This window comes from Peromyscus eremicus, unplaced genomic scaffold (assembly GCF_949786415.1).
Source record: "Peromyscus eremicus unplaced genomic scaffold, PerEre_H2_v1 PerEre#2#chrX_unloc_3, whole genome shotgun sequence".
NCBI lineage: Eukaryota > Metazoa > Chordata > Mammalia > Rodentia > Cricetidae > Peromyscus > Peromyscus eremicus.
Genome location: NW_026734290.1, coordinates 532,090 through 544,942, shown reverse-complemented (window position 1 = coordinate 544,942; position 12,853 = coordinate 532,090). Strand labels below are relative to the sequence as shown.

At 42.2% G+C, this 12,853-nt stretch overlaps 1 long non-coding RNA gene across 1 annotated transcript; it reads right to left on the bottom strand.

Moving 5' to 3' along the window:
• Positions 1 to 3,265: 3,265 nt before the first annotated feature.
• Positions 3,266 to 5,393, bottom strand: LOC131901110 (uncharacterized). Its single transcript, XR_009376363.1, has 2 exons — positions 5,208 to 5,393; positions 3,266 to 3,480 (listed from the first exon to the last, which is right to left on the bottom strand). It is a non-coding gene; the product is annotated as an uncharacterized LOC131901110 (long non-coding RNA).
• Positions 5,394 to 12,853: the final 7,460 nt, after the last annotated feature.

Genomic DNA, 12,853 nt, shown 5'->3' with positions numbered 1-12,853 from the left:
AAGAGAATACTCAGCCAATACTGATAAAATCAAACCTGACAAATCATACAAAAGAACCAGTAAAACACTTAGTTCTATAAAAAGGATCGCCGTATATAACACACTCCTCTAATAAGAATGACACCACTTCAAGTTAAAAGACCACACAAATGGAAGGATGAATGGAACCTCACAATTACCTGGTCAGGGCCCAGAAGCTTCAGAAAAAAAAAATCACTGATGCTGAGTCAGGGAGCAGAGCTCAAGACCTCTCAGCACGGCAGAGCTACATACTGACAAGGAGAGTAAAACAGTCCCTCAGTGGTAATATGGGCATCACGTTCAAAAGTGACAATACATTGTCTTCCCTAGTGTTATTGACACTGTGGCTCCAACATTTTGGAGAGCATCAGATAGGGAATTTGGTCAACAACGATGGGAGAGGACAAAAGAAAAGAGAACAGAACACACAGTAAACACTGCTGCCTATCTCCCTCTGACGTCTCTATAAGTGTGAACTAACAGCTTGTCAGAGTGAAGAGACCACCTTGGCATGCAGAGAATGGGAGGAAGAAGGCCACATGCCACCCAACAAGGTGACAAAGAGAATGACTCACTTGACCTTTGCAGAGTGCTCTTCTACTTGCAAGCTGCTATCCCCACTGTGATCATACATAAACCCTGAAAAGCAAATGTCCAAAAAGCAAATGGTGCTGGACTTTGTACTTATTCCCTCAAGGCTGTTCATAGCACCTCTCTCCTCATAATGACGTGAAGATATGTCATGTGTGACTGATCCATCTGCATCATTGGACTTCAGCTTCAGGCAGAGAAGCAGGGATTGATTGCCAAATGATTCTCACAAAACACTCACTTCCCAGAACTACTGGTACATGGACAAAAAAATAAACAATTGACTGTCATGAAAGTGGTGATGGGGTTGAATGTGTGTGTGGGGAGGTATGTGTGTATGAGTAAAGTGATGAATTAAACACAAGTGGGTTGAAGGTTAAAGAGGCTAATGTTACAGGAGGAAATGGTGCTGGACCTAACCTTGACCCAGGTGCTTGTTCTTACCTGCTCTTTCTGTGTCTGGGGGGTCTCTGACATTTTCCTCTTGGCCACTGGTAGAGAAAAGGGAATTCCAGAAAGAATCATACTATTTCTGAAAACTCCAACAACAAAAGAAATCCAAGAACCTATCATAAGAAAACAGATTGCCCATCTACCCTTCTCTGACCATGGAAATGGGGAAACATCAGCAAGTAGAGAACAAATTCTGTCTGAGAGAGGGTAGGAGACACTGGTGGTATAGCAATCCTATGGCAAAATACCCCTGCACAAAACCATACATGATATCCATCTCATGTTGCAAACTGGACTTCTAAGTGTCATGACTCATTTGGTGATGGAATTACTCTTTCAAAGGGGAGGCATCTCAGATACTCTGCATAACAGATATTTACATTATGATTGATCACAGTAGTGATTACAGTTATGACATAGCAAGAAAAATAATTTTATGGTGGAATGTCAAAACATGAGGAACTATTATTCAATGTTCAAGCCATTAGGATGGTTAAAAATAGTAGTTCTGGAGGCTATTAAGTATGACAATATGGGGTTGTGAGTATCTAACAGTCTCTTTCACTATTGGCAATGCTGAGAATGAGATGCGTAAGACAAAGCACTATTTGCTAAGGAAGCTTGCTAAGAGGCAGAAAGGCTGGAGCCAGAGCTTCAGACTCTGCAGTACAGCAACAAGGAAAGCCAGAGATGGCCACTGCACAATGTTGTGGTCCCCTGAACAACAGGCACTTAATAATGGAAGACTGACTCCTCGGCCAGACTATTTAATTTCTCTGAGGCCTTGGTGTTCTCATTCTTTAAGCTCTGAGTGTGTGACATAACCTGCTCATGTCCCATCTTGAGCTTTTCATAGAAAGGATTTGCCTGGTAGTAGGTCCTGGAACTAGAGGTAATGAACTCCATGAACATAGTCCTCAAGTATCACAGGAATTCAGGGTGTGTTCTAGACTACTGGATGTCACGGGACGCCACATCCTGTCTCCTAAGTGCTGGGAACTTCTGGTATTTATTAAACTTGCTATTATAGGGTCAAGGGGCTGGCTAAAGAAACCCACCCTGACCCTGGAGCCCAGAACTAGGGAGGAAAGACTCAGATCAGGGCAGAAAGAAACACACTGTTTGTCTCAGTCAGATCAGAGCCGTCTCTGCCCCTGGCCAACTGACTTGTGAAATCAATCAATCACAGAGCAGAACAGTAGAACCCTGGGCCCCAAGTCAACCTGTGGTTGACTACACCTCTAAAACATCCAGTATAAACCGCCCTGACTGGTCATTTAAAAAAAAAGGCTGTTCTGTCCACCATGGTAGAGGCAGCTACTCTCCTGGACTCCTCCTTCCCAAATAAATATCTTTCTCAAAAAAATTTTGGGTGTGATGATCTTCATTCACTGGCATAGAGAAGATCCTTGTTGAGATGTCCCCCAGTGGACAGAGCAAGAGGGAGCTGAAAGAGCACAGCAAGGAGAAGCTGAACAGAAGATCTTTGATGAGACGTCCCTCAATGGACAGAGCCATAAAGAGCTAAAAAGTAACACTTTTCTCTAGAGCCAGAGTACATTGCTACATTTCTGCAGGGGTTTTTCCCTTTTTGCAGAGTGAAGCAAAAGAAAGCCACAGCATATGCAAGAGAAGCAGAGCTCTGCTAGGAAGCCCCCTTACGAGGGGACTGAGCAAAGCTCAGCTGTAGCAGCTCTCCAGGAGAAGAGCAGGATTGTTGTATCCTGCAGGGAGATCATCCCCCATCAGTGCCAGGCCTGAATTTCTCAAGAAGTCAGAAAATTGTCCCATCCAGGGTTGGGCTGCTTCTTTGCAGTTCCAGCTGTAAGAGCTGTGCACAACAGCTCCAGGTCTCTGGGACACCTTCAGGGCAGAGCTGTTGTGAGCAGCTTGAGGTGTCCAGGATACCTCACCCTCCAGGGCTAAACTGTCCCTTGTAGTTTCAGTCATCAGAGCTGTGCTAAACAACTTCAGGTGTCCAGGGCACCTTCAGGGCAGAGCTGCTGTTATGAGTAGCTCAAGGTGTGTGGGTTACCTCGTCCTCCAGGGTAAACTGTCTCCTTGCAGTCCCAGCCATCAGAGCTGTCCTAAGCAGTTCAAGGTGTTGCCTGACTCCCCAGGTAGTCGGGACACCTTTCCCCAGAGTTATTGCAACAAATTTACTTATATTGTTGGTACCCAAACCTGGGACCAACCTACAGATTTGAAAACAATTTACTTACACCTATGCTTACCCTACACTGGTAGAGGCAGGCTGTTTAGATGATGGGAGGTGGAGTTGCATGAGCTCTCTCAGGAGGCTTGTCAAAATAGCTGTCTAAGAATTTCCGTGGTGTCTACTCCACAGGTGTGTACCCTCCAGAGTCTGTGAAGATGTTTCTCCTGTCTTCAAAAACAAATTGTCTATGATGGGACCTGTCACAATGGAGACCAAAATAACATCATGAACAGTTTTGAGGATGGGACTCAACATCATGACAGATTTACAAACACCTGCATGGAAATATCTATGTGTCACTAAAGTAAGTATACTGGTGGAACTATCATACTCAAATTGGTACTCCCAATTTTCACCAAGGTATAACCTGGGAACTGTGAGATAGGGAACTGCTCATGCCCAACCACAGATCTGTAACTGCAGGGACTAGAGGGAGATACATGCACAAACACATAGAAAAATACACAACATAAACACATGTATATGAGAGACAGAGAGACAGAGAAAGAGATACTTAGAGAGACAGAGAAAGAGAGACTGAGGGAGAGTGGGAGAACTCTATCAATTGGATGCTGAACAAATGAATGCAGGTGTGTCCTCTCAGAGGGGAACAAAAGGAGCAGAGATCAGTCTGAGTCCCTGTATGGACACATTTAGATGTGTGACCTGGCCTCTCCAACTGCTGCTTGGAGAATCAAACGTACAAGGCCTTTTAAAGTAAGTAACAAAAAAATTAACTCAAACTCACAGCAACTAACATCTCACACTAGCCAGCACTTGATAGAATCTCTTCAAAGTCATGCTGGGAATTCATACTACTGCCTCAGTCTGTGAGTACTATGACTCATGCCACAGCCTCTGTTTTTGTTTCTTTTTAGAGGAAGCAGAATAGTCTTTGTCCTCATGTCATTCCTGTCCACATTTGAGGTTCTGCCTTTGGGAGGAGTTCAGAGACATGATTTTGGCATACCCTGAAAGCATACCCTGAAGATGCAGCCTACCAAAAACACAGACCTTATATAAAATGAAGTAATGATGACAGAGTGGACCTGAGATTGAAACCTCATGGTTTAAAAGAATGAATACCTATTCTTCATGCTCTCTTTTGTGATAAAGATTAGGCGATCTCACTGTTACTTTCTTTCAATGGTCATTTCCTGTAGCTGACTGGTCAGACTGCACCTTCTGCTTCACCTGCATCTTGGTGAGGAAGGATTGGTGGGATGGTGCCTCTCTGGTGCTCCTTGTGGGTAGATGAACATAAATGAACTTGCAGTATCACAAGGCAAAGATAATGGACAGACCACCCTGAGTCCTAATCAAATGTTTGAGAAAGCTTGTTTTCCAGTGACTCAGTGACACCGCAAATTATTTTGTCCTGTGCTTCAGTTGCCCCCTCTGTGGAACTCAGCTGTCTCCTCTATTTGAAGGGAAGTGGTTATCCCAGCTATCTGGTTTTCTCTGCCCTCATAGCACATGCTCCAAGTAACCAAGGAGATAGCCTCTTCAGGCTCATTCACAGCTACAGACTCAGAAGTTAACTTGGCTGCAGATTCCACAAGCCTGTGAGTTTACAAGTCAGGAGAAAATTGCCATGGTTCACAATCACCCCAGTCATTTGGGGATTCCCCAAATATCTTGACAGGTCACTCTAACCATATAACTATTGATGGAGAAGTCATATAAGGGCAGAACATGGTCACCAGATTCAACAAGTCTCCTCACTGACAACTGAGGAACACAGAGCAGCTGGGAAGTACCTAAAGTTAGCCACTGTGGTTGAAGTAGAGTGATGTCCTGCCTTGAAATGGGCACACCTCATTAATCCCTCCTGCTTTAATGTCGGTCTCATGTTCACACATCTATGCCTATCCACCAAAAGGAATGAAAGCCAAGAGTTCCCAGCATAAAGCATTGGCCTTACCAGTTCCTGACTGTAGCTCAAGTTTTCCTTTAATCTATACCTTGCCACATGGCTCGTGGCTTACCGGCATCTTCACAAGCTGTTTCTCATCGTGGCAGCTGGCAGTGTCTCTCTGACTCAGCCTTCCACTTCCCAGCTTTATTCTCCTCCTTGTCCCGCCTATACTTCTGCCTAGCCAATGGCCAATCAGTGATTTATTTATTGACCAATTAGCAACACATTTGCCATACAGAACATTCCACAGCACTTCTCCCCTTTTTTTTTCAAAAAGGAAGGTTTTAACTTTAACAAAGTAAAATTACACATCATTTGGGAATTTGGGCATAGCTTCTCTTACTACTTCTTGCTGGAGGGGGGCGCTGTATCTTATGGGGATACAAACAAAATTTTAGAATTATGGAATAGTCCATGAGGGTGTATCGTCTGAGCCAGTTGCCTTCAAATTGTTCTGGATGTTGGATCATCTGGGCCATGGTGTCATTGGAGACCTTTCAGGAGGTCTTGGCTGGTCAAGCCTGATGTATCTTAATCTTGAACAAATCCATAGCCTCTGGCTTTCTGTGGGAACAAAAGCAGAGACTCTTTTCCAAAGTAACACATCCTTATATCCAAATTTTGAAGTCAAGGTACCTTTAAATATACATTTTGGCATAACTCAACAGCTTTTACAATCAAATGTTTTTCTGCAGTTAAAAATCCCACAGACAACACAATCCAGATTCTCTGTGTAATATTCATCTTTACATGGCTTATTTTTTATATTAATTTTACTGTCTCTTTAAAGACTTTATTTTTTAAACTATGTATTTATTTCTATAACTGTATATATCACCTTTTTTGTCTCTTTCAAGCCTACGTATATTTTTACACACATTGTAAACTATTACATCTGAATCTGTCTTACTGTGAATCTATTGCAATAAACTGCAGCAGCTGTGGCTGCTGGCTCCGCCCACCTCAGCTTCCCAACATGGCTTCGTTTACCACCAGCTCTGGGAGCTATCATGGGTCTATGCTTTTATCCAAGCAGCGTGTAGCCCAGAAACCTCTTTTTTTTGTTTTGTACTAGCAAAGGCTAAATCCACCATGCAGCTTAATGTGCCACTTGCAGAGGCCTCATTCCCGCCATACGGCAGGTCGAGCACGCATGCTAGGAACCCAAAAGTAGCTCAAACCGGCAGCTGCCGCTCATTTGAGAGAGACAATTAGGAACTGTTTTTAGCTCCATTTTAGAATCTTTTTTCTCAGTTTTTAGGTAGAAACTCTTGCCCCACTTTGGGTGCCATTTGTAGCTCAAGTTTTCCTTTAATCTATACCTTGCCACATGGCTCGTGGCTTACCAGCATCTTCACAAGCTGTTTCTCACCATGGCAGCTGGCAGAACATCCCACAGCACCTGACTTCTGAGCTAGAACAATTATTATCCTGGAATCCTTGAATTTCAAGAGGCATGACAAGCAGGGAAGTTCTGTTGGTTCCCAGAGACTCCAGCTTTCTGTTCCCCATTACTGGAAGATTCAGCACAAGCCCACTTCCTCCAGGAAGATTCCCTTTTCTTGCACAGAACTCATTACATGATTCTCTTGACCATTTCTTTCTTGACGTTTTACATTGAGACTGAAGGTCAGCTTTCTTCAGGATACAATAGAATGTCTAGGGAAGAGCTGCAGATGTCATGGGAACTGACATTGCTTCCCTGCTAATGAGCTTTCCTTACACTAGATGTCAAGTTGTCCTTTGCAGAAGCCTCTGCTGGGATACAAGGGAAGCCCTTCAGCATCCCCTTCATCCAAAGCCAGAGATCTCTCCCTGATTGATTGAACATCCTTCAGTTCTTTCCCTGTGTAGAACTGAATCTTTATCTCCTACTGAAATTTTATGTACACAAGGTAATAATATCATAGAAATTTATATATGCTAAAGTTCATCATAAGTACCTGCAACTGAGGTGACTGGCCACACTAGTGCAAAACCCATGAACTGTGGACTGGTGGCTGTGGAGCCCCCATGAGACTGGACTAGGTCCTCTGGATACAGAAGATGGTTGTTTGGCTCTAACTGTTTGGGAGGCACCCAGACAGGGGATAGGGATCTATCCATGGTCAATGGGCAGGCTTCTGGAACCTAGTGCCTGTGGTGTGACACCTTGAACAGCATTGGTTTCGAGTGGAGGGTGTTGGACCTGCCTAGGCTTAGTGTTCTGGACTCTGCTGACTGCCCATGGGAGACTTCAATTTGGGGGATGTGGGGATGTGCAGTGGCTTGGGAGAGATGGATGGGGGTGGGTAGAGGGAGGAAGGGAGCTCTGTGGACAGTATGTGGGGTGAGGAGAAAATTTCTTAATAATGAAAAATGGAAAAAAACAAAACAATACAAAAAAAGATGTAAAATAAAAAAAAGTACCTACACCTCCTTATCTCCTTAGCCACAAGACATTATAGACTTAATGCTGACTGAGAAGGAAGTTGTTGAACAAATTCCTGGTAAAGAGCCTACAGGAAACAGATAGGCAGAATTATGCTAGAGGAAGAGGCTGATACAGTCTAGGAACAAGCACTCATAGAAGCGTGATATGGTCATGGAGCCCAGTGTGACTAAAATCTGTGTCATCAGCATGTGTGTAGTGGGTGTTGTACTCTCTGTTCAGTAGCTCAAAGTGGTCTGCTATTATTAGATAGTAAAGATGGCCAGATAGCTGGAGTCTTCCACACAGAACATGAGTTTCCCTTAGAGCAAAGGATATTCAGGAAAATCCTTTGCAAGCCCCTTCATAGTTAGCAACATAGATACTCGAGTTCCACTGGACACTCTAGATCAATGGTTATTTTTTTCCAATTCTCTGACCCTTTAAATCTTTAAATAGCATGAAGAGTAGTTCCTCGTGTTGTGGTGAGCCCTAAACATAACTGTTTCATTGTTTCTTAACTTTAATTTTGCTACTGTTTTTTTTAAAGTTTTACTTATTATGTATACAGTATTCTGTATGCACATATCCCTGCAGGCCAAAAGAGGGCACCAGATCTCATTACAGATGGTTGTGAGCCACCATGTGGTTGCCGGGAATTGAACTCAGGATCTTTGGAAGAGCAAGCAGTGTTTTAACCTCTGAGCCATCTCTCCAGTCCTAATTTCGCTACTGTTATGAATTGTAATTCAAATATTTGATGGGCATTATATCTGATATGCGACCCCCAATGGGGTGGTGACCCACACAGGTTGAGGACCACAGCTCTGAATGCAGGCAGAAATCTCCTCAAATCCTGGCAGTGATGGTGGGGCAGTGTGATTCTTAGTTTTTATTATCAGACTGAATCAAACTAGTCACCTGGGAAGAGGGACCCTCAATGAGGAATTATATACATCAGATTTTTCTTTGAACTTGTCTCTGAGGGATTTTATTAATTGTTAATTGAGATAAGACTCCCTAAAATGGGCAGAATCATTTCATTGTCTGCAACCTGTACTGTGTATGTATGAAGAAGCTAGAGCATAAGCATAAAAAAACAGGTAGCATGAGTACATTTGTTTATCTCTGCTCTTGGCTGTGGATGTGATATGATTAGCTGATTTCCTATCCTGATTTTCCAAAAATGGAACTATTACCTGAAATTGTGGGCTATGATCAATTTTTCCCATTCTAAGTTGCTGTGCCTGATAATTCAGTGCAATAAAGATATTAAGAATGCACTACATGACAGAGGGGTTTTCACAAGTCAGTGAGATGTGTGTTTCATGAAATGCTCAACAGCACCTTATCTGTCTCAGAAGAAGAGATTCTACTTCCTCCTGAACCCAACCTGTGTTTCTTTGTCACAGTTTTACAAAGACCCAGAGATACCCAAAGACTCACAAACCACTTCACCCTGTCAATAAGTGTCCCCTGATATTGTCTTGCCATAACAAGTACCATGCTAAATTCTTTTAATGTGTTATATACAAGCTTCACTTCAACGAATGTATTTTTCCTTGAATTTCCTGACCATTGGAATTTTCAGGTATGGGGAACTGAGTCTGAATACACTGCCTTGACAATGAATTTCAGTCTTATGATATGTCCTTCCTTGAAAGTCAGAAGAGGCTCCTTAAAGCTGAGAGCAATGTAGCACCATAAATTCCAGGTATACAGGGGTATAACTAATGACTAGCAATGTGTCCACTAGTTACCTTATGTTGGAGATTAACTCCAGGGCTGATGTACATAGATCCCTGTGAAAACTTGTCAGTATCACTCTAACTTCTGTGCCTCTTCAACAAGGTTTCTGTGAACGGATCTTTGACAAATTTCCTCCATTGAAAGTACATAGACCTTATCAGATGTGAAAAGTCACTTTGATTTTTTTTCCTTCTCCTCCTAGAACATGAAACAGGCCCTTTTGAGCTACTTGAAAGGTTATCCAAGGAGAATAAGGTCTGAAATAGCCACAGGTAAAGCTTTAGAATGCAGGTCTGAGGAACAGAGTGCAAAACAAGGGCAGGACAGCAGGCACACCCAGGAAATTCTTGGTTATGTCTTTGGCAGTTTAGCCTCTCTGCATGCCAGTTTCTTCTACCTAGAGAAAGATGGGTTGGGATACACCATGGAGATGGGTGCTGTCACAAGGCATGACTTACAAAATCACTTCCTTCATAAGTTGGACTTTGTTTTTTTTCATGTTTCTTTTTGTGTGTGGGGTTACAAGCTAGCATTTATATGAGCTAAGCTGCACATCTATTTCTGGAGAACATTTCTTTCTGGGAACAAAGGAATCAGATATTAAACTTACAAAAATGCTGAAAATTAGGCTTTAGAGCAGAGAATCACTTCACTTGGTTGAAAAAAATTGACACTTCTCTTCATGACCATTACCAAATATTGTGCATGGCTCCTGTCCTTTCCATTTGGAAAGACTCACCAGCTAGCTATTCTTTATTGATTAGCTACTTTCAGATGCTAAAAGAAGATGGAGAGGGAAAGTAGAAATCAACATGTTTGATCCTAAATATAGACTTGTGTTTGCCTGTTCTAATCTCAGAATTCTAATCCTTATCTGGCTAATCTAACAACAAATAAATGCCACCTGTGCTCATTGTTGTATTTTAGTAAAAGCACATAAACGATTTTGGTGACTTACTATAACTCATGTAGTATGTATTGAGTCCAGCTACTAATATTTTTTTCTCTGTCTTGCTATTCTTATTTGGAACATCTGTTTGTTTGAGTGGAAGTGAACCACCCCAATTTAAATGGGAGAAAAATTTTTAAATAAACTACTGTAACAGAATATGTTTGGGCGTTGTAAAAGTTTTTCCACTGAAAAAAAATCAGAGTTTAAGAGGATCCTGTTACATGCTGGGGGCAGACATCACAGTAAGCAAAGCTTGCAAAAACTGATTTTTTTCATTTAGCACTTTGATGGAAGAAGCACTTCATTTTGTTTAATTTTATAATTAATTTAATTTTACGTATCAGCCATTTATTCCCCTGTCCTCCCTACTACCGGTCCCCCCCTTTGCTCTCAGCCTAATCCACCACACATTCCCATCTGCTCCAGTGCAAGGACTCCCCTGGGGATTCAGCTCAGCCTGGTAGATTCAGTGGAGGCAGGTCCAGTCCACTCCTCCCTTCACCCAGGCTGAGCAAAGAGTCCAAGCAGAGGCTCTGGGCTCCAAAAAAACCAGCTCATGCACTAAGGACAGGTTCTGGTCCCACTGCCTGGGGGCCTCCTAAAGAGTTCAAGCTAATCAACTGTCTCACTTATCCAGACGGCAAGATCCAGTTGGGGGCTCCTCAGCTATTGGTTCATAGTTCATGTCTTTCCCCTAGTTTGGCTATTTGTCCCTGTGCTTTTTCCAATGATGGTCTCAATATCTCTTGCTCATACAATCCCTCTTCTCTCTCACTGATTGGACACCTGGAGCTCCACCTGAGGTCTGGCCATGGATGTCTGCATCCACTTCCATCAGTCATTGGAGGAGAGTTCTAGCATGACAGTTAGGGTGTTTAGCCATCTGATCACCAGAGAAGGTCAGTTCGGGCTTTCTCTTGACCATTGCCAGCAGTCTATTGTGGAGGTATCTTTGTTGATTTCTGGGGACTTCTCTAGCACTTTTCTTCTTCCTATTCCCATGGGGTCTTCATTTATCTTGGTCTCTTTTTCCTTGTTCTCCCTCTCTGTTCCTGATGCAGCTGGGACCTCCTGCTCCCCTAAGCTTTCTTTCTCCCGACACTTGCCCTTCATTAACTCCCCTCACGTCCAGTTTGCTCATGTAGACCTCATCCATTTCTCTGTTGTTGGGTGATCCCTGTGTCTTTCTTAGGGTCCTATTTTCTAGGTAGCCTCCCTGGAGTTGTGAGTAGCACTCTAGTCATCCTTTGTTTTACATCTGTTATCCTTCTATGAGTGGATACATACCATATTTGTCTTTCAGAGTATGGGTTACCTCACTCAGGATGTTTTTTTTTCTAAATCCATCCATTTGCCTGCAAACCTCATGATGTCATTGTTTTTCTCTGTTGAGTAGTACTCCATTGTGTATATGTATCACATTTTATTTATCCATTCTTCAGTTGAAGGGCATCTAGGTTGTTTCCAGGTTCTGGCTATTACAAATAATACTGCTATGAACATAGCTGAGCATGCGCCCTTGTGGTATGACTGAGCATTCCTTGGGTATATGCCCAAGAGTGGTATAGCTGTGTTTGGGAGAGATTGAGTCCCAATTTTCTAAGAAATCACCATATTCATTTCCAAAGTGGAAAAGTACAAGCTTGCATTCCCACCAACAATGTAGGAGTGTTTCCCTTGCTCCACATCCTCTCCAGTGTTTTTGATCTTAGCCATTCTGATGGGTGTAATGTGGTATCTCACAGTCCTTGTGATTTGCATTTCCTTGCTGATTAGGGAGGTTGAGCAATTCCTTAAATACCTTTCAGCCATTTGAGCTTCCTCTGTTGAGAATTCTCTGTTTAGCTCTATAGCCCATTTCTTAATTGGACTGTTGGGCATTTTGATGTCTAATTTCTTGAGTTCTTTATATATTCTGGATATCAGCCCTCTGTCAGATGTGGGGTTGGTGAAGATCTTTTCCCATTTTTTAGGCTGTCACTTTGTCTTGTTGACTGTGTCCTTTTCTCTACAAAAGCTTCTCTGGTATAAGAGGTCCCATTGATTAATTGTTTCTCTCAGTGACTATGATACTGGTGTTATATTTAGGAAGTGATGTCCTATGCCAATGTGTTCAAGACTACTTCTTACTTTTTCTTCTATCAGGTTCAGAGTAACTGGATTTATGTTGAGTTACAAATATACATATATATATATAAATTTTGATATAAAATTCATACTTTAAAGAAAGTTTAAAGAATCAAAATAGCATCAAAGTATTATGAGAACAGTGGCAATAGAATCGTCCCTTAATTTTGGCTTTCTTCTGCCCCATATCAGTTGATTCTTCTGACATGATACAGAGATTATGCATTTTCTTTTTAACAACATGCTTGTCTTTAAAGAAGGAGAGAATCATTATCCAACTCCAAAGCCAGCTTTAATTTTTAATTGATCTGGGACTACATAAACACCATTTGTGATAAGTGTTTGCAGAGAAGAACAAAAACAAACATTTAGGAAGACTTATGAATTTTATGTGTGATGTAATAGGCCAAGTTA